The sequence below is a fragment of the Hesperophylax consimilis genome, chromosome 20 (assembly GCF_061612785.1).
Source record: "Hesperophylax consimilis isolate HC1 chromosome 20, BYU_Hcon_1.0, whole genome shotgun sequence".
In the NCBI taxonomy this organism is placed as follows: Eukaryota; Metazoa; Arthropoda; class Insecta; order Trichoptera; family Limnephilidae; genus Hesperophylax; species Hesperophylax consimilis.
The window spans coordinates 2947131-2969405 of record NC_142855.1 but is presented as its reverse complement, the minus strand read 5'-3'; the positions used below and the strand labels follow the sequence as shown (position 1 = coordinate 2969405).

At 36.9% G+C, this 22275-nt stretch overlaps 1 long non-coding RNA gene across 1 annotated transcript; it reads right to left on the bottom strand.

Moving 5' to 3' along the window:
• Window positions 1-6204: 6204 nt before the first annotated feature.
• LOC149413909 (uncharacterized) lies at window positions 6205-21760 on the bottom strand. Its single transcript, XR_016304085.1, has 3 exons — window positions 21655-21760; window positions 20272-20383; window positions 6205-6431 (listed from the first exon to the last, which is right to left on the bottom strand). It is a non-coding gene; the product is annotated as an uncharacterized LOC149413909 (long non-coding RNA).
• Window positions 21761-22275: the final 515 nt, after the last annotated feature.

Here is a 22275-nt window from a genome sequence, read left to right as displayed (position 1 = left end):
AGGGGGACACTGACGAACCATATGCTGACTCACAGTGGTCAAAAACCTTTTTCATGTTCCGACTGCAAAAAATCATTTTCTCAAAGGGGGTCTTTGTCGAACCATATGCTGACTCACAATGGAGTAAAACCTTTTTCATGTTTGACATGCAAAAAATCATTTTCTCGGAGGGGGCCCTTAGCGAACCATATCTTGACTCACAGCGGAGAAAAACGTTTTGCTTTTTAGCACTATGCATATTCATGTTGTCAAAGTACCTGATTATTCAGGTCTAATCACTAAACACGGCCAAAACCATTTCAAGCAAGGTTTCAATTCTGAATGGTGTTCTTACACCATCGCGATACTGAAAGTATCTTCCAATCAGTTTTCAAATAACATTTATTTGCTCACGCCAGAACTAGAACTCGTGACATCCGGTATGCTAGTCGAGTGCCTTACCCCACAGGCCGTCTATTACAGCTAAAATTGAAGTATTTGACGAACTACGTGCTTATTTGGAGCATTTTCTGTTTTAATTATAAATATCCAGGTATTGCTATTTTTATTAGTTTTAAATTAGAATGTTGCACTCACTTCCCCTGCATACATTTTTAGTAAACTATTATTATTTGTATTTATGGTAAAAATAAAACAATACGAATTACATTTTCAGCATTTCGATATTAACGATAAATGTAAGAAACACTGTTTCATTAAACCGGAGACTAGCGCATGATCAAATAGCAATTAGTCCATCTAAACTCGGAATTGGAATGAGAGATAATTTCGAATAGCGAATTCCAGCAGTCTATTCGCTGCTGCATAAATCATTTAAATAATGTTGAAAATACATTTTGCTGTGGAAAATATCTCTAAGAACTTTTTTTTGTCCAAGTCAATGAAAAATATTACTATTTATTAAATATCCAAATGTGTTCGGATTTTTCGCTTTCGTGAATACAACGATTTTGCATTTTGTTGTACTGAAACAGTGTGTTACTACCCAATTTTGCTATGGAACATATTCTATTGCAGCATACTTATACGTAGTACAATAATGAGTGTACAGTACCTACTGTGTATAAATGTTATAAGCAGGTACAATGCAAGTTATCATAGAGCGTTGTACAACGGAGTTGAATAATTTTATACGATATTAAGGACGGGTTGTGTCGGAGAATTTGAACAATTCATCAAATTTCAAAGTTCATTTTCAGGTTCTGTGAAAGATTTTTTCAAGTTCTGTTTTAATTTCAGTTCGGTCCAGCAATAGCCTATAATGATATAATAACAGAACTTTGAATAGGACTTTCACAGAACCCGAAAATAAACGTTGAAATTTGATGAATTGTTCAAATTCTCCGAAACAACTCGTCATTAGAGTACAAAAAAGTCTTAAGGTACTATGAAAATAGTTTTAGAGTAATGTGAAGTAACATTGTGATAGTATTTAAATGAGTAAAACTGTTTTAAAGTATGTGTGCACTCAGTAAACCCTTATTAAGGGGGTGACAGATTAAGTTATTAGTTCAAAGCGTTTTATATTACTCAATATAGCTCGCCATACAGACCTTGTCACAACTTAAATGATGATTTGTTACAAGTGTTGGTGTTATCTGCTAGCCAGGCGATATTTAAAAAAAATTCGACCCCTCTCTGGGCATGAGAGGGGGTCAGAACAATTTACGGAGCGTCATAATTACGCGGCTGTCATCTGTCAAAGTGACAGATCCCATACAAAGAAATGATATTCCTCGGCATTTCCACAATTGATCTGACCCCCTTTCCTGAGGAAGTGGGTAACTCCAACATAAAATACTATATGCCCAAATTATACGCGCATAATATAGAGTAATGTGTCGAGGGCTTTATGCAAGATTAGGTGCTTAACAGAACATTGCTAAATTATACAACGATAAAGGTACACTTGAAGAACTATGAAAAACATAATGATGTATCGGAAGATGTACAATGGAGTTAAGTGTAATGTAATAGCTAGTTTAAGTTAACACTTTAACATTATTATAAACATGAAAAGCACGTTTGTGATAAAGCATCATTCTAATTGAAGTGGAAGTATCACAAAATTCAAAATTAAACTGCAATCGTTGACATTTTGAAATGTGATGATGTGTGGCGATGACAAAGTTTAGTTTTGCAAAGAAAAGAGAAACACGTTCTTCCAGTATAATCGTATGCAAAAAATGGTGACATCCATGCTTACGACCTACACATTATGAACCTATAAGAATAGAAACATTATGTAGTTATGATTTTAAAGCCAAATTTAGGACTAAGGAAAGTCGCCTGGCAGCCATCTCGTATGAAAAACTTTTGGGATAATTTGTGTGCAAACTGACTAGAGTACCAACCGCTATCAACCGTCAGGTCCCCAATTGTGAGGCAGAAGGTAGTGGGGCTATCCCGATCTGGTCACCAAACAAGGCCAAAGCCATTTCAAGCAACGTTTCAAATCTAAATGGTGGTCTTACACCAAAGCAATACTGAGAGTATCTTCCACTGTGGAACTTGCTGCAAATATACTATATATAATACTGAGAGTATCTTCCACTGTGGAACTTGCTGCAAATATACTATATCGCTGTCCTAGTTCTTGTATGTTCAATAGACCTTTTTTTGCAAAACTAAGTTATGAATGCCAATTTGTTCATTAGCCTATTGCGCATTAATGAAGCTCAAAAAAAACATATTTTTTGTTTTTTAAGTGACATTTTAAGAATTTTTCGAGTGCCAATATCCACTCACGGAACAATGTTTCAGTTCTTATTTGTTCAATCTCCTGGATATTGAACATTCAAATTTCAAACACTCAAAGTTATGAATATAATATATTTTTTAAAGTTCATAGATATTTGTTCAACATCCCGCAGAAGGTTGAGGTCTTGAATGTTCAATCTCCACTGTCAACCAATCAGGAGCCGGCTAGTTAAAATGTGCGGCCATGTTGATTTTCAGTTGTTTTCTAACAACGAAATTGTTCCACTAAAAATACGTTTAATTGCGAATATACCTATGCTGTTATTGAAATAAAAAAGACTTCACCGACTCCAGAATCAATAAACCTTAGAACAGTAGCTCAAATAGAAAGGTAAGTCTTAAAATTATGTCATTTATAGGCTTTTTCACAATATTTTACATGTACTTCTTGAATTTGCTAGGCAAATATACAGGATGCTTTATTTATTATTTATTTATTCAATTATTTATTAACAAACTTAGGACTTTTACCTAAAATGAGTATTAATAAATAATATTAGTGGATTAAAACTTATTTTTATTCAAGAAATACAACAAAAGAGCCAGGAAATGGAAATTTGCAAGAAGTCGACTGTCCTCATAGTCTGATTGAAAGACATACTCTTCTATTATTCTGACTCTTGACATGGCCCGACTCAAGTATCTGATTCACTTGGTCGTGACATGTTTTCCTCGGGCATCTCCGACTTCTTTTACTATTCATATTTGCGCCATATATTCTCCTTTCACTCCTTTGCACATTCTATTTGCCCATATTGAAAGAATAGAAAGAATTCAAAACAAAAAAATTTAAACACATAAATTTTAAACTAAACTTACACTTCTCAAATTACACCGAATCCATTAAATTTCATAATTTTAACTTCCTCCAAACACGACGTCTAATTTTTGATCAAATCTTATTGTTTAAAATCCTAAATAATGGTCTGGACTCACCAGAACTTACCAATTTAATAAATCTTCATTTTCCGTCTAGATCAACCCGACAATCTGATTTATTTTATCTACCCTCGTGTAAAACAAACATTCGAAAATATTCCCCAATTCCTCGTATACGTGCACAATACAATACAAAATTTTACAGCATTGACATTTTTGGTAATAACTTAAAGAAATATCGATATGAAGTAATGCGTACGATCGCTTATTAATATGAGAGTATGGAATGTATCGGGAGCATCTCCTATCCTCTTCATATCTTCCTCTTCCTCTCCCCTTCCTTTAACACCACATTCATGTTAAGATATTAAAACTTCATTTCCAATGAACTTTAGCATAAGAAACTTCTGTGGCTTGACTTCAGTTAACTTGTATATTTATATCTATCATTGTGTATTATATAAAAGCTGTTTGTTTCTTCCAAATAAATAAATATTTGACAGAAATGTATTTGGCTGAATTAGCTCAGTGGTCAGAGCGGCGCCCTGGCAAGGCTGAAGTCCTCCTGGGTTCAATTCCTCGATGCAACCGAATATTTTCCTGATTTTCATTGGGGATGCTGTGTGAAGGGTCTTTGAAAAGAGGAAGGAGTGAACATATTGTGGGAGGGAGGAAACTCAAAGAGTTGTTGAACTTATGAACGAGTCGTAAAAGTGACACATTCTCATGTGACAGGTTATTGTCAACCGTATAAATGTGTTGGTGTGTGATTGGTGTGTTGATACCGATATAGTGAAAGTAAAACAGCATACCTAACTGACGCCTGTGCACTAAACATTGTTAAGAAAGGTTATTCTATTAAACGAACAGCCCGTTTCTGCATAGAGACAAGGGTTTTTCATGTATTTTGGAGCTTCAGAACAGAGGTGGCTGCAATTTCAACAGTGGGGTGCACTTAGGATTTGAACAGGGTCAGCAGTTGTGTACTATATACAGTACGCCCAGCTTCTGTTGTGCTAACTTGACTCTGGCTTTGAGGGAGTCTCCGTCCCCTTAGAGTTGCTGGTCACTTAGAGTTACAGCAAGCATATCAATGGAAGGAATGTTGGAAAGATTACTTCCGTTGAATTTATTGCTTATCATTTCAATCCCTTTTAGACGTAATCAGACAAAAATAGATTTTTTATTTATTTGATGTTTCAGAAATTCAATAAGGATGACAATAATGCTGCCAGGAGGGATTTGAAGGCTGTTATCTGCCGCTTGTCTACTAAGAAACCCAAAGCTTGCCCTTAAATCCCTTATCGGTGGTTGACTATCATCACTCACCGCTACGCTCAATGGGCCAAAACTCAACTTATTTTACTTAAATATTATAATTAATTCTTCTGTTTTATTTTCGATTCATTTTTATTTATTTAGAATTTACCGCACAAGTGCCATTTAAGTACAAAGTTTTTATTTTATTTTTTTACATATACACAGTGCAGTATAAAATTTTGATGAGAAAAATTAAAGAATTAAATTTAGTTAAAACATAACAAATAAAATAACGGTAAAGAAAGAAACAGTGACAATAGCCTGTTTTGTAGTGACCTCATTAAAATAAGTGGCATTAAAATGTGTTATTAGTGCAGCTTTATACTTTACAAGGGGAATATTAAAAGTATCTGCGATTTTAGCATAAAAGTTCCCAAGTGTGTGCAATCTATTTATAACTGAGTTATATCCTGAGACTGTGGTATAATTGTAAAATAATACATACTAGAGGACCTTGATCTAATGGTACGTACATGAAATTTAATCAACATTAACATGTCAGGGCTATCCAACTTATAATTTATAATTTGAATAAAAATATAAGATCAAATTTTTTTCACTTTATTCAATGTATGTAATAAAAAATCTTAATCTATTGTTTCTAAAGGAATTCCAAGCCTAAAATTAATACACCTCAAAAATTTGCGTTGGACTCTTTCAATGGTATTAATGTGATTATTAAAGACAGGTGACCAAATTGTACAGTTGTATTCTAGAATACTTCTAACGAGAGGTGTGAACAGAATTTTTAATGTGTTGATATTTTTAAAATCCTTGGAAATTCCTACTACAAAAACCTAACATTTTCATAGCCCTGTTAGCGATAAAAGTTATGTGAGATACAAGGCAGAGTTTCTGATCAAACATTATGCCTAGGTCAAGTACTTCGATTACAGAGATTAAGTCAACATTACACAATGAATAAATATACATTATTGGGTGTTTGATTTTGTGAAAACTAATAACTTGGCATTTGTTAATATTTAGTTGCAGTTTATTACTAGAACAAACAGTTGTTAAGGTTGCTTTGCAAGATTATGCAGTCGTACATATCATAAATGACCCTAAACAACTTCATATCGTCGGCAAAAGTCAAACTTCGACATTGTAGAAAATGCTGGTAACGTCATTGATGAATAGGAATTAAAATATTAAAGGTCACAGTTTAATAAAAACTGTTGAAAAAAGAGATTGGTTTGGTCTGTGGGGACATTTCATTGCTTTCCCGTGGTCAGTTGTCTGTTTTCAGACTTCGGATCCTTGTGCTGATGTGCCCAGAAAATTGGTGAAGTCATCAAATCCGCGATGGATGGTATCATAAAGTGGGCTCAAAGCCGCGGTCCAGAAAACAACAATCTTATCATCTTGAACTTTGACATTTTCGCTGTTTTTATCATTTGTGTTGGCGAATCCATTATCTTGTTGCTTGTATTTATTCTGAATGGCATCAGTTTGCTTTGAGTCACCATGATCTGAAAAGAAAACAATCATTTCTAATACGCCGACAAAATAACGTTAAGCTGTACTGCCTAACTCTCTCTTTCTCTCTCTCTAATCAACACCACCTTTAGGAAATCCGTTTATTTATTAATTTGTTTATCGAACATCCTCCGTGGTCGAGGGATAAGGCTATCGACTATTAATCCGAATTTTTGTTATTTCACAATTTATTCACCAAAACCAATATGTAGTGAGCTTGTGGCAAGTTCCAGAGTGGAAGATGCTCTCAGTATGCTTCTTATCGCTATGGTTCTTCCCTCCTACAGCTTGAATGTCTTCAAGACCCATGAAACACGGGACCTCCTCTCCTCAAAAACACAGAGCATCCCCAGAGATGATATACGGACCTCCTGTGTGGAGTTTTTCAGAATGAACTTTTTATGTAAAAAATAAAATTATTGTGGAGAACAGGTTGGGGAAGAGGAAGGTGGGAAAGTACCTGGCTAAATATGATTTAAGATTTTCACGGCCAAAAGTATTTTTGTTATTTGTTTTTGGGGTGTTCGAAAAACGAACAGGGGTTGGAATAGCCGACTCAAGGGCTATTCCACACAGATAACAAATAAATTAATTATACGGTTTTTGACAGGCGAATGCGGAAACACAATGCGTAACGTTACTTCACAAGCAACTTACCGGTGAAATGATGGTGAAATCTGCATCAGCCTCATCTGTCAGCACTGGAACTGAACTGTCGTTCGTTATCACTCGTTATTTTAGATTAAATTGCGATAATAAATACGTATTATGATTATTCCGATAACACAACCGGGGATCGATAATTGACAGGTCGAACCGTTTTTGTGCAACTGGCTGGGCTCACGGCTTTCCGTCGTTTTAGCTGACTTGTGCGAACTTAAACTAAACAGTTCAAATCCTGACGATACGATTGGTTAGTACACGGCCTGTCAAAAGCAATTGGCGTTACGGAACATTCCGCCCACCAAAATACAACAACGTGTATTTTAAATAAAATTTAGAAACAAAACGGGCAATGCTGTGGAACGTTGCGTGAACGAAGAAACAGTGAAAAGAGAGAAGAAAAAGAAAAAAAAAATATATTAATAATAATAATGAAAATGATAAGAAAGAATGCGCCGCGGAAGCGAAAATGATTAGTCACATTGACTAGGCAATGGACATAATTTGGGTAATGGTCTCGTGAGAAGAGAACCATTCGATGTACGAACCGTAGCGATACGAACAACGCCGTCGGGGCCTGGATGGCAATGTTCTCGATGTAGAGCGTCTATCACAAGAGAAGTAAGCTTAGATTCGCGAGGAAATAGGGCAGGATGTTTATACTCGAATTCGAGCCCAGATTGAGATAACCTGCCACCCACCCTGAGTACACCGTGGTCGTCAATGAAGGGATTAAGCTTCCGCATTTGTTTCGACATAAGGTTGCCCTCTTTCAAGCGTGTGATATCATTATTAAAATGTACATGATGAGTGCGTTTAACTACTGTCAAAAGTGAAGTGTGAATTTCGGCACGGTTTAATGGAAGATACAAACGACGAGATTCTTTATTCTGTAGGTTGTATATGAATCTAAGACAGTAACCGAGAATGCGTTGGATCTTCCGAATCGAAGAAAATTTAACTAATAATAGGTCCACCAGATTTTCGTCCTGTTGGACAAATAAAGATCGAACTCGTTCCTCAGAGTGAAGTTCAAGTTCGTCGAAATTGCCATCGAACAACGGCCAAGAATCGGATGACTGGATCAGCCACGAAGGCCCCGCCCACCATAACGTGTTATCGATCAGATTGGCTGGAGATTGACCACGAGAAGCGACATCCGCTGGATTATCTCCAGATGACACGTGATGCCAGGAAGTCCCTTCGAGGGCATCTTGAATGTGACTGACACGGTTAGCCACGAAAGTCTTCCAGCGACACGAAAGAGAACGTAACCAGGCGAGCACGATGGTTGAATCCGACCACGCAAAGGTATTGGAGATCTGAAGCAATGGTACGTATAAATCTTTGACGAATTTTAATAGATCTGCTAGAAGAACTGCCGCACACAGTTCAAGGCGAGGCAATGAAATCTTTTTTGTGGGGGTGACTCGAGACTTGGCGCAAACCAAATATATTTGGACTTTATCGTTAACATCCATGATTTGCAAGTAAACTACCGCGCCATATTCAAGTTCCGAACTATCTGAGAAGTCATGAAGTTGATACGACTCCAAGTGAGGGAATGACACCCATCGAGGGATTTTGAACGACTTCGAGAGCGGTAATTGTTTAGTATAACGATCCCATTGACGAACAATTTTAACAGGGGGGGTGTCATCCCACCCAACCTTTAGAACCCACAACTTTGGTACTAGGGATTTGGCGAAAAACGTCAAAGGGCATAGAAAAACGAGAGGGTCAAAAACCCGAGCGACTTCACTGAGGATAGTGCGTTTAGTGCACTCGCGATCGAGGCATAGGACTTCGAATGAAAATGTATCATGTCGTGGCTCCCACTTTAATCCCAATACCTTGAGAATGTGAGAGTTATCAACATCCATGGACACCAAGTCATTGATGCAGTATTCCGGAGGCAGATCGGCGAGTAATTCTGGTTTGTTACTAGCCCACTTCCGCAATTCGAATTGACCTCGTTTAAACAGCTCGATAACTTCGGTTTTCGTTTGTTGAGCTTGTTCTAAGCTGTTACAACCGGTAACGATGTCATCTATGTAAATATCCGAAGTTAGCACACGACGCGCTAGCGGTAAATCATAACCTTCATCTTTGGTCAACTGTTTGACAGTACGACAGGCCAAAAATGGGGCGGAGGAGACACCATAGGTTACAGTGTTTAGTTGGTACTCGTGGAAGGGTTCCGACGAATGAAAACGCCAAAATATTCTTTGGAAAGCGCGATCTGGTTCTAGAACCAATATTTGGCGATACATTTGTCGTACATCAGCAGTAAACACTACCGATGGTATACGGAATTTTAGCAAAAGCTCCAGCAGGTTCTTTTGAAGCTTTTGACCGATAAGCAAGGTATCATTTAACAAGGATCCGTTAACATCCGTCGCTGAGGCGTCGAAAACGACTCTTAAGTAAATGCTAGCGCCGCCTGGACGAAGAATGCAATGATGAGGTATGTGATACTTTTCCTTGTGCAAATCTTTTCCAGGAACACGAGTCATGTGACCACTGTGTAAATAATCAGTCATGAAAGCAGAATATTGTTCACGTAAGGTTGGATTTGCTATGAGTTTGCGCTCGAGTGAATGGAATCTACGTAAAGCGATCTCACGCGACCCTGGAAAAGAGATATCCCTTCCACTTTCTCGGAAAGGCAAGGATACGATGTATCTTCCCGAAGATCCGTCCCGTGAGTGGTCAGTGCAGTACATTTGTTCACAAAGTTGTTCCTCATGAGTGAGGTGTGAAGACTGGGGAATGGTGTCTAACTCCCACAGTCGCTGGACCTCTTCGTGGAGCCGGTCCTCGTTAGTAACGATGAAAGATTTCGTTTCGTGAGCAGTGTCCGAACCAATTGAACCTAGAAGAAGCCAACCAAATGCAGAATTGAAAGCTGATGGCTGACGTGGACCACCATTCACATTACCAGGTCTCAGAAGACAAGAGAAAACCTCAGCACCCAGAAGAAGATCAATCGGTCCCGGTTTGTGACAGTCAGGATCGGCAAGAGGCAAGTCTCTCAACTGATGCCACGATGACTTATCTAGACGAACAGTTGGCATGTTGCCACAGATACTTGGCAGCGTAAGTGCCTTGATGTTGAAGAGAACCCGTCCCTTAACACCGATCTCTAATTGAATGACTCCTGACGTGGTTGCGGAAGATTGGCCTAAGCCGCTAACTCTCTGAGAACTGGCTTGACGAGGGATGCCTACGAGCTCCGCAGCACGATCGGTGATGAAGTGAGCTTGACTGCCCGAATCGATCAATGCGCGAAAGGTTTGGAAACGGCCGGATGAATCGCGAATGCCAACATTGGCGGTTGACAATAGTACTATGGACTTGTCTCCTAAGTTGGTGAGGACCTGAATTTTAGAGTCGGAAGAAGGCTCCTGGTCCGTAGACGCCGTGGAGTGTTGATACTGATCTTCCAAAGAAGCGTTTTCGTCTCGATGGAGCAAAGTATGATGTTTTTGCTGACATTTTTGACATGTAAACAAAGATTTACAATCTTTAAGATAATGAGAAGAATGAAGACAATTGAAACACCAACGGTGTGATTGAACAAACTGTAGGCGATCCTGAACTGACTTGAGTGCAAATACCTTGCACTTGGAAATGGAGTGGTCTTCCCCGCAACAGGAGCATTTCAGATAAGTGGTGGAGTTCGAGGACCTATTTGTTTTAGGCTGTCCTTTCTTAAGATCGCAAAGAAGCGCTGAAGTGCGTTTTTTGGCAGCCTGATTAAAGTTCCGTGCAAGAGGTTTGTCAATAGTACTGCTATCGCGAGTCGAAAAATGTAAGTCTCGTACAAGAGCTTCGCATTTGTTATAAAGAAACTCTTTGAGTTTCAAATATGAAGGCAGGTCGGTAGGAGACTGCAGTTGTTCGAATGCGCATCTTGTAGGTGAATCTAATTTCGACAGAATTAAATAACAAAGCACGAAGTCCCAATTATCTATTGGGAGATCCAATTCTTTTAAAATTGTTAAATCCTCATTAAATACATCGAACACGCGACGAAATTCAAAAGGATCGTTAGGCGGAAAATTTAAATTTAGCATTTCCCGCCAACACGTAAAGGCGAGTTCACGCGCGTTACGATAGCGCGCGATTAATCTTTGATATGCTTCAACGTAGTGAGCTCCTTGTACTGGAAATGTCCGAATTAACCCTAAAGCTTCTCCAGATAAACATGAGAACAAATACTGCATGCGTTCGATGTTGGATAAAGATTTGTTTTCATGAATCAGAGCGTTAAACATGTCGTAAAATTCGGGCCATTGCTTGACATTTCCAGAAAATATTGGAATGTTTATTTTTGGTAATTTAACGTTTGTGCACGCATTCGCGGTCTTACAATCGAGAGGCTGACTGGTTAACTCCTGGTAAATTTCGACAATTTGATAATACATCTCGTCAAAGGTTTCACGAATTTTATCCTCATCAATTTCGTTTGTGTCATCTAAAGCTAATATTTCCGCGTGAGACGTTTCAAATTCAAGAACTATCTTTTCCAGAGTAGTATAATGCGCTAACAATAAGTTGCACTTAGTTGCATCGTGCAAAGCGCTTTTTGCTATTTCATGTGTCTTGACTAACCTATTATTCGCTAATGTCCGTTTCCGGCGCAATGTTTGAATGGCTGGGGCCATGTTGAATAAACGCGATTGGAAACGTACCTAAAAACGAAACGAAATAAATGATAATAATTTAATCTATTATAATTATATACGCGGTAGGTCGTAAATACTATGAAATCGTAAATACTATGGTCGTAAATAAACGAAATAAATGATAATAATTTAATCTATTATAATTATATGCGCGGTAGGTCGTAAATACTCAAGAGCTAGGTACCTACCTAATTACTGTTCGAATTGATTATTATTCAAAATTTAAGAAACATTCCACAGCATATATCCGTTTTGGCATAGATAGATTATAATCTTAAAGTTCCCTAGTTTCGGCACCAAAAATGTTCGAAAAACGAACAGGGGTTGGAATAGCCGACTCAAGGGCTATTCCACACAGATAACAAATAAATTAATTATACGGTTTTTGACAGGCGAATGCGGAAACACAATGCGTAACGTTACTTCACAAGCAACTTACCGGTGAAATGATGGTGAAATCTGCATCAGCCTCATCTGTCAGCACTGGAACTGAACTGTCGTTCGTTATCACTCGTTATTTTAGATTAAATTGCGATAATAAATACGTATTATGATTATTCCGATAACACAACCGGGGATCGATAATTGACAGGTCGAACCGTTTTTGTGCAACTGGCTGGGCTCACGGCTTTCCGTCGTTTTAGCTGACTTGTGCGAACTTAAACTAAACAGTTCAAATCCTGACGATACGATTGGTTAGTACACGGCCTGTCAAAAGCAATTGGCGTTACGGAACATTCCGCCCACCAAAATACAACAACGTGTATTTTAAATAAAATTTAGAAACAAAACGGGCAATGCTGTGGAACGTTGCGTGAACGAAGAAACAGTGAAAAGAGAGAAGAAAAAGAAAAAAAAAATATATTAATAATAATAATGAAAATGATAAGAAAGAATGCGCCGCGGAAGCGAAAATGATTAGTCACATTGACTAGGCAATGGACATAATTTGGGTAATGGTCTCGTGAGAAGAGAACCATTCGATGTACGAACCGTAGCGATACGAACAACGCCGTCGGGGCCTGGATGGCAATGTTCTCGATGTAGAGCGTCTATCACAAGAGAAGTAAGCTTAGATTCGCGAGGAAATAGGGCAGGATGTTTATACTCGAATTCGAGCCCAGATTGAGATAACCTGCCACCCACCCTGAGTACACCGTGGTCGTCAATGAAGGGATTAAGCTTCCGCATTTGTTTCGACATAAGGTTGCCCTCTTTCAAGCGTGTGATATCATTATTAAAATGTACATGATGAGTGCGTTTAACTGGGTGGCCGAGTTTCTCGGCTTAATTTAACTCGGCCACCCTGACAAATCGGCAATTGCCGAGGATTTGATTGACACCGGGCATTACTTTGGATTTGTTCCTGAAATCCTGGGGAGACCGAAAACTTATAGAGCACGGCTGATTACGGAGGCCATTGAAATTCATAAAAATCCCGTAAACATTAATAGAGACGATGGAGCTAAGCTTAATAGTTCTTGGTATCCGGTAATTGACGGCTACACCAGAACTAAACGAAGAAAACCACTTTAAATAAAAAATGATACGTTAATGTTAGCTCAGAGGGTTGGAGCTGGCAACACGGTATCACAACCTCATACTTAAGCTCACATTTTAACACAACCTCAAATAAGACATCTGCCCTGATGATGGACACTGCAATGCTGTCCGAAACGTTGGCTAAAGAAGGAGTTAGCGCAACACGGCATAATACCCCAAAAACAAATAACAAAAAAAAAAAAAAAAAAAGTACCTGGCTATTCAGATTTTGTCGTCAAATATGGCTAAAACCATTTAAAGCAAAGTTTAAATTCTAACTTGTGATCTTACACCAGGGTGATACTGAGAGTATCTTCCACTGTGCTGCAGATATGTCAGGTAGGTGTGCTGACCCTTATTCTACCAGTATTACGATGTTTCGAGGAACAGGTGCAGTCGGAAAACACACATTTACTTCTACGATTCGTTCTATAGTTGCCTCCTTCCTCTCCTCAAACAGACCCTCCACACAGCATCCTGTGTTTGAAACTCCAAATCCATATATTGTATCATACTTGTAGGTATTGCTTGTATGCTATCTATATTTTCTGTAAACTACTTTACTTGTCTAATTTGACATATTCATGTGTGTAGTTTAATCTCTTATTCAATTACTGTGTCTAAAAACAGAGATGTCAGTTTGCGTTATGTTAAAGTAAAAACCTAAGTTGCTTTCCGATTTCATCCAAGTAGCACCACGTCGGAAGGTTCAACTGTTCAACCGTCCGATCCTTAAACCAGAGATATTTCCTTTCCGCATGTTCTTTCATATTCATCATCAACATCAATATACCATCAAGAAAATCAACAAGGAAGATGAAAGACATTTTCCATATTAAAGCCGACCACACAAATACAGGATATTTTTCCCCTGTACCGCGAACATTAAGAAATTATAACATTATACATAGCTCTAATAATGAAATAGACATTTTTATTACCAATTTAAACACTTCAAAAAAACGTATTACTTTTAATCATATTAAGATGATATTGTGATGAAGCCCTTTATTTAAAGAGAAGCAACATTGTACCTACCTAATCACTGTCTCACCAGTACAGGTGTGAAAATAATAAATCCTTTATGAACATATTTGTATTTACCTTTTACCCCTTCTTATTTTTTATTTACTGCTGCATATTTAGCTTATTCATTTTGTTACTATTTATGTTATTATTATGTATTTAAACCTCCATGTATGTAAATTTTTGGGCACCATGCCTGTTTTATGTACTTAAATTAAAATAAATAAACATAAGAAGGGTATAGACTCTAGACAAAGGAGGTGAGCAAGGATTGAGCAAGTCGCAGCATACTATTATTATATAGCTTGAACGTAAGTCCAGAAGTAATAAATATTTATAGAATCTTATTTCATATCAAATCTCTTCAAGGAACACCGCAATTTGCAAAAGTGCATGTCGATGAAAGTGAGTTTCTGCCGAGGGGGATTTGTTTGGCAGTCTATCCTCTCTTCCCACCCCTGCGGGAGAATGGCGTGTTGGATGTTTCGGTAGTTTTCCAAGACAATACGTGAACCAAAATAATTGCAACCTTTTTATTTGCAAACATTTACTGCACCCATAAAACAAGTTACATCTTTACAAGTAATTATAACATGAAATAAAATTGCAATAAATTATTTATTTATTTATTAATTTACGCCGGTCGGGCTTTTTATATAAACAAGTATAAATTTATTACAATACAAAGTGCATTCAAATTAAGGTAATAATAATAATGTTTAGCTTTCAATTAATGGAAGGTTGATTTACAAAGGATGTTGGGATCATTCTATCTTGGTATTCTAGTTTAATTTCCCTTTAGTTCTGAAAAGCATTATTTATTTAATAATAATGGTTTACTGTATGTCTACACTAGAGTATCTTTAGCTCATTATTTTACATCCAGGGGTTCACACGTAACCAGCTCTAATTATTATAGCTTTATTCATTACCACATCACATAAAGTATTATAAATAGTTATTGTTGTTGTTACAGCTGTTTCAGCTTTCAAGGTCAATTTCAAACTGTGGTTTTAACCACGTTTAGACGACTTATTTATATGATTCTATTTTAACACATTTAAATAAATTAATAAGTGCTTCATCATTATAAAACAATAAAGATAACATTAATATGGGGAAAACAGACTTAAAAATACCCAGACAGAATATGAAATCTATTGTCACAATTATTTTATCAGGAAATAGGTTTAACCGGTAATAAATAATTTTAATTTGGGAGCGGGTAAAATAGAATCATATAAATAAGCCGTCTAAATGTGGTTAAAACCACAGTTTGGAAATGGCCTTGAAAGCCGAAACAGCTGTAACAATAACAAAAACCAAAAGATACTTGCAGAACCTAATAATTATATTATTAAATTTTATTTTAATAAAAAAAATGTTAGAAATAAATTGGAGTTCTACGAAATAAACACAAAAACAATACATATATTGTAAATAGATTACTACAGAGAAATGAATTACATAGGTAAATACAATAACGAAGACTTGTTTTGCTCTTCTTGTAGTAGACGTGGAACAACGAAAGTGTTCCACAACTTTTACATTGATATTTTGACTTACATTTTGAACATATGTAAAATATAAAATAAAGAACCCACCTAATGGATTTTTGTCGTTATGTTCCTGTTAAATAAATGATTTTACTTTGCTTTATCATTGACATAAAAAAGATGATACACTTGACATAGAAATGTCAACTATATCCTCAAATAATTGCTATTTATAAATAAAAGAGAAATAAATCAAAGTAATATGATATAATTATTGCATTTTTTCGTGGTTTGAGAGCTTATGCGTAAAATTGTGTAACATTTTTAATTAAAGTATTTTGTTTTCGTGTAACTTATTTCATAATTTTGTACACAACTAGTATTATAATCCTTCAATCTGCTCTTACAGTAGGGCAGCAATTAAAAAAGCTTATAACGATAGTATACTGATGATCTTTAGGTCATGCGGAACATGCAAACGATTTTTCTCTACTGTGAGTCAGCATGTGGTAAAGCAAATGTGCCTCTCGAGTAAATGATTTTTTGCAATAGGAAGATGAAAAAGGCTTCTCTTCACGATGAGTTACCATGTGGTGCATTAAATATCTCTTTTGGGAAAATGATTTTTTGCAGTCAGAACATGAAAATAGCTTTTCTCCATTATGAGTCAGCTTGTGGTTCGTTAAATGTTCATTTTGAAAAAAATGATTTTTTGCACAAAGGTAGTGTACGAAACAATATACCGTCCGTACAATAACTGTAGATACGAAGGTAGCTGGGTACACTTTTCAGCGTTTTCAGTCTTGGTAGATGTTGTAGAGCTTTTGTGGTGGAGTTTAATGCCAGGATCAGAGAGGAATTTATTCCAGATCTGGACTGACGAAAAGAATTTATTACTGGCAAAAAACTGAATTTACTACTGAATAAAACACTTGAAAATATTTCTTGAGACTTTGGAGATGGTTCTTCAGGAGAGAGGATTCTCTTTCAGAGGTAGTTGTTGAACTGACTTTGTATGGAATTCGGTTCTCTATTTATAGAACGTTTTCAAATCGGGCCCTCTCGGGGGAAGTTTCACCCCTTTCGTGAGGGGTGAGTTGGTTAGGTATTTTTCCTCTTCGCAATTAATTTGTTAAGAGGAAAGTTATATTTTAATATGATATCTTAAACCGAGTCCGTTTAATCTACCCAAACCATCTCCTCCAGTCCCGTTTATTTATTTTATAATAAATTATACAAAGTTTCATATTGGGGTTGAAGTCAAATATCTTTGGTTTGAACATTTCCCAAAGAGTAAAAAACATATTTAGATACAATTCTTTAAGTTATTATGTTAGCATATAATCATTTCTTGATGATGATATTTATCCTGTGGTCGTATCTTCTGATATTTTCCTGTAAATTGAGTCTGATGTTATCACAGGTGGTCGCATCAAATTTCGTTATCAATGTTTGATAAGAACCCCAATGGAGTATGCTGAGCTGTGATTGGTTGAAAACTCGGCGGCCATCATGGAATTCCTTCCGGGTAGTATGGAGGGGGGGTCACGTAAATACTGAGTCGCTTTCTTAGCGGAGCTCATTCCGTGGGTTGGTGGCTCCGAGTGAGGTGATGGATGGATATTTTCAGATGTGTTTCAGGTTTTGCTGTTATATTTCTATGTAATTATCATGATTAATCACATATAGCACATAATTTGATTGAGTAATTATGATTTGAAGATTTCCAATTGTGTCGGCGACACGGTATCGAGCGGTTTCGGGGTTTGAGTGTTCTTGTAATTTTTACGTAAATATGAGTTCCTCTGAAAGATTCTGGAGGTCCGGATACGTATGATACAGGTAGGCAGGAATTATGATTTGAAGATTTCCAATTGTGTCGGCGACACGGTATCGAGCGGTTTCGGGGTTTGAGTGTTCTTGTAATTTTTACGTAAATATGAGTTCCTCTGAAAGATTCTGGAGGTCCGGATACGTATGATACAGGTAGGCAGGAAAAACAAGCAAAAGGTTTTTCTTAAATATGAGTCAGCAAATGCTTCGTTAAATTGTCCTTTCGAGCAAATGATTTTTTGCAGTAGGAACATGAAAAAGGCTTTTCTCCACTGTGAGTCAACATATGTCTCTTCAAGTTTGCTTTTCTGGAACATGAATATGTACAGTCAACACAAGCAAAAGCCTTTTCTCCACTGTGAGTCAGCATGTGACTCTTCAAGCCTGCCTTTCGACAACATGTATATGTACAGTCATTACAAGCGAAAGCTTTTTCTCCACTATGAGTCAGCATGTGATGCATTAAATATCCCTTTTGGGAAAATGATTTTTTGCAGTCGGAACATGAAAAAGGCTTTTCTCCACTGGGATTCAGAATGTGCCTCTTCAAAACTTCCTTACTAGAATATGAATATGTACAGTCAACACGAGAAAAAGCTTTTTTTCCACTGTGAGTCACCATGTGACTCTTCAATTGTGCTTTTCTAGAACATGAATATGTACAGTCAAGACAAGAAAAAGCTTTTTCTCCACTGTGAGTCAGCATGTGGTTCGTCAAAATTCCCTTCCTAGAAAATGATTTTTTGCAGTCGGAACAAGAAAAAGGCTTTTCTCCACTGTGAGTCACCATGTGTCTCTTCAAGTCTGCTTTTCTAGAACATGAATATGTACAGTCAACACAAGAAAAAGGTTTTTCTCCACTATGAGTCACCATGTGACTCTTCAAGTCTGCCTTTCGAAAACATGAATATGTACAGTCAACACAAGCGAAAGCTTTTTCTCCACTATGAGTCAGCATGTGGTTCGTCAAAGTTCCCTTCAGAGAAAATAATTTTTTGCAGTTCGAACATGAAAAAGGCTTTTCTCCACTGTGAGTCACCATGTGTCTCTTCAAGTCTGCTTTTCTAGAACATGAATATGTACAGTCAACACAAGCAAAAGCTTTTTCTTCACTGTGAGTCAGCAAGTGACTCTTCAAGTATGCCTTTCGAGAACATGTATATGTACAGTCGACACAAGCAAAAGCTTTTTCTCCACTGTGAGTCAGCATGTGCATCTTCAGATTTGCTGTACTCGAATAGTTACAGTAAGTACATTTAAAAATTTTAACTCCAGCGTGGTCGCGGAAGTGCAGTTCTAACTTTGACTCAGAAGAGCAGGAATTTCCCAGACGCGTCTTCAGATTTGTTGTTAAGTCTGCAGAAGAAAGTTTTATAGAAGTTAAGTAAATCAATTCATAACAGGCGAAATTATTTATAAAATTAAACTTGTGAATTTACAAAGAATACTTGATTTTACCTGGTATCGGGGTAATTCTTTCAGACTGCTCTAAACATTGTTTTTTAACATCTAGCAGGTCTATGTCTATTTCTGTAAAGGAAATTCCCCCTCCATCTTGTTCTCGGGGCCCTGGTTCTGCCTTGATGGGAACAGTTTCCACATTAATTCCACCTGTTATATAATATATGATAATTAACATAAGGTAACTTGAAGTAATAAGAAGGACCCCAGATGCCCGCTTCTGGGATCGATGCTTTCACCGGAGACACCTTTAAACGGGAACTTTTGATTTTCAATTGAATAATTATTGTTTCCTGCACCAATAACACATTTTCATTAGTTCTTTGTGATTCACAAATCACATAAAAAGAGAGCACATTGACAGTAAAGTAAATGAAGTTTTTTAGCCTTAAAAACCTTAAGGAATCATGAACTTTTAGCGGGGAATTATTTGGGGCGTAAAAGTTTGTTACGTCTAGCGATTTCCTATAAGGTTAATTTAACGTGTTCTATTACATGGAAATGAACTGTAAATCAAATCCGCAAGAAATACGACACTGTAAAGCTCATTCAATTGGGTTTGAAAAATCACGGGAAATGTGGAATGATAGAAACAGCCTACCTTGAATTCCCATGAATCCCGGCAGTAGGGCTGTCGACTAACTTGCACTGTTCAAAGGGTGAAATTTCCTCCAAAACGAGATAATCTGATTTTGAAATTTGCAAACAGAGCACAAAGCGTGTGAATATACGACGAGGACACGACGATTACACCTTCCTGCCACACGACACGAATACGAATGTCGACTTGCGACAATTTACAATGCAACAAATCATCTTCTTTCAATGTAAGTAAGGCTGTTTTTAAGGAAGGAACTGGATAGTAGGTATGATAGTAAATGATGGGAAAAATGGTAAATATTATCCAAAACTGTTTCAATACTAAACATTTAACGGAAATACAAAAGCAACTTATGTTTGGGTGTACAGGTAGAGATCATTTCGTTTATATGCATTAGTCTTTGTAACGTTCTATTCCACAATAAACAGGAATTTAGATATCTACAGTTTTACATAATATGTTCCATAAACTTACTAGCCGTCGGAGTACTTTCGACATACTGCAAACATTTCTACTTTACCTGCGTCTTCTTTCTGGGACCCTGTCTCCGTCTTGATGCAAACACTCTCTGGGTTGGGAAGATCCATGGCACTGTTATGTGATGGTTACTTGTCGAAGCTCACAAAATGGACCTGAAACAGAAATGACTTGTGTGAATTATTTGTTAGTACATCTCTATCCTCGATAAAGTTGAAAACATTATAAATTTGGGTGTTATTATTGAAACAAATCTAAATTGGAAATGGCAAATAAACAAACTATATCTAAATGAAGATATTTGACGGACTACTAATTGCAATCGAGTATCGTGTTCATTGTGCAACGAACTCCCGGAGTTGCTCGGGGACTAATAAATGGTTATATTATAGGATATCGCCAGCGTTAGCAATGCAAGTGAATTCGACTTATGCTGCTATTTGATATATCGTCTAAGCGTACAGAACATAAACGATATATATGTAGCATGTCAGATCTATGAAGTTCTGAGTAAATGATTGTAGTTAAGAAGTCACATTAAGTACCTACAGCGCCGTTACCTACGTGCTCTGGTAAGCACGAACAGAAATTTCCCAAGACATTATTTTAAGTGCCAAGCTTAATCGCTACCAACAAAATTTTCTAATACAAAAGGATGGAGAGGTCCTTTCTTCCCATAAAATTTACAAGATAAAAAACAGAAACATTCGAAAAAAAAATTTCCCAATTTTTATTAACATGACCGCACGGAACTAAGAATTGATGAACGTAAGATGTAATTGTAACCACTGGTTTGATGCCAACTTTCTAGGTGGGCGGCTCCATAGTGCGACGGAGGGATAGCACCCCGATGGTCGAGGATTGAGTTTTCTGCAAACATTTTTTCTAATAAGTTGAAGGATTCCTTATTCTTATTTAAGTAACCACCTAACGCTTTCTTACTCTAACCACCGGTATTATCGTATATTTGATCTGTCAATCTACAGTTTATCATTTAATTTTACATTATTTCAATGAATACCTACGAAATACAAATATAAAGTTAGGTAGACGTCACGATGACAGTTCAAACATCCATCGGATAGCCAGGGCTGAAGTTATCAAATGGATTCTCTAACTTATTGTACTTATTGGGTTAGTTGAGCTAGAACCACGAAAGGGTGTAAAAAGTTTGCGGAAATCCAAATTATAGCTCATCGGTCACTTAGTTTGCTTTGGAACAACATGAACTGATTTAACTATACAAACTGCGTGATTTACTAGCGTGGTGAAGCAGTTAGAGCCATATTATGTAGATTAAAAAGAAACGGGACGACATGATTCAAAGAGACGAAAGCAGGCTTCATTAAAAGTTAGATGATAAATGGACAATATAGAGACGTGACTAAGAAAGAGGGAAAAATATTGATTTATAGAAGGTACTTACTGACCGCAATGTTACACGGCAAGTTTTTATTTCAGGAACACGTGTGAACACCGTAGATATTAATCTTGATTAAATTTCCAACAAAACCAGGTTCCTTATCTAAATTCTTTTCTGACAGCTAGGCCATAGATTTTCGTAAAAACAGATGTTTAGTTTACGACATTCGTTTTACGGTAGGTAGGTACTGGATCTACAAATAACATTATATTTTTAATGTTTCAAAGCTGCCAATCGATTTCACTATCGATTCATTTCAACGGTTATTAATAAAATGCATGTATCCGAATTAGCTGGTCCCATATCTCACCTTGTAAATATTAGCTTCGAGAGCGGGATGTTCCCTTCTCATTGTAAGAAAGCTAAAGTAATTCCCCTTTTTAAAGGTGGAGATCGTCAAGATGTCAATAATTACAGACCTATATCCTTACTCAATACTCTTTCAAAAGTAATAGAGAGATTGGCTAAGTCGAGATTGGTATCATTCTTAGAAACATATAATATACTCTCTAGCAATCAGTTTGGTTTCAGAGAGAATATAGGAACAAGTGATTCAGTGTTGAGGGTATTGTCCAAAGTCACTAGTGCGTTAGACTATGGAAACAAAGCTTTGGCTGTGTTCTT